The following is a 1184-nucleotide window of genomic DNA, read 5'->3' on the forward strand; positions in this document are numbered from 1 at the left end:
ATTTCCAGGCAAAATGACACGTCAGCAGGGATAGATGAGGGAGACAGGGCTGGGAAGTGTCCCACTGACCGACTGGAGCCAGTCCCTGGCCCTCCAGGGTGTGACTTTCAAGTGCTGGGGCCAAAAAATGTCCCCTGCTCAGGATTGGCGCCATGGGGATGGAGTGAGGATGGCTCTGTCACCTGAAGGAATCCCAGAATCATCCAGGATGGCAAAGCCCTCCCAGATTATCAAGTCCACCTGAGCCTGATCCCCATTTTGTCCCCCAGCCCAGACCACTGAGTGCCATGTCCAGTTTTTCCCTGGACAACTCCAAGGACAGAGACTCCAAATCCCACTGGGCAGCCCCTTCCAAGGCCGGAGCAGCGCTGGCCTGGCCAGAGAGGCGATGCCCCGTTCAGGGTGAGTGGACACAGCAGTGGAGTGACCAAAGGACTGAGCTGACCCTCACAGGAGTGGCCGGGCTGGAGCCCCAGGGCTCGGAGGAGCCCGGCACCATCATCAGCAAAGCCTTTAAAGCCGTGCCCTGGAGGGCAGGGCTGGGATCCTTTGGGATGTCGGACACTCCCCAGCCCCGGCTGCATCACCCGGCCCTGCTGCTGACGGGCACTGCCCCCGGGCACATTTTGGCCTCTAATCCCATCACTTGAAAGGAGCCTGGGAGGCTGACGGGGCACGTCCTGCACAGGGAAATGRAATGGAAAAGCAGCAGCGTTGCAGTGGCCCCATTTCTGTAATTGGGATGTTTTTCATGCGGGCTGAGCTGGGCAAACACGTTCCATGTGCAGAGGGTGCCCGCGGGCCCGGGGCGGTGTGGGACGGTATAAAAGGCACTGCAGGGGCAGGAGCCCTCATCCACTTCTCTGCCTCCTCCTCCTCGCTGAGACRGGTGAGTAGGAGCTGCCTTTGCCTCTCTCTTCTCTTCTCCTTTTCTCTGCACCTCCATCGAGTTTTGGCTTCTCCTCGGCGCTCTCTGAGCTTCTCCTCGATCCTGCTCTCCCCAGCTCTTGGTGGTTGTTCCTCCCCGGGGAGAGGTGGGAGCTCTTGGGGTTTCTCTGCAGGCAACCCTTTGGGGTCAGGGCTGTTGAATGTCCCTGTGTCCCTCTCTGAGCTGTCCCTGTGTCCCTCTCTGGGCTGTCCCTGTGTCCCTCTCTGGGCTGTCCCTGTGTCCTCTCTGGGCTGTC

The sequence above is a fragment of the Malurus melanocephalus genome, unplaced genomic scaffold (genome assembly GCF_030028575.1).
Source record: "Malurus melanocephalus ecotype Western Australia unplaced genomic scaffold, MMel_1.1 scaffold_1250, whole genome shotgun sequence".
NCBI lineage: Eukaryota > Metazoa > Chordata > Aves > Passeriformes > Maluridae > Malurus > Malurus melanocephalus.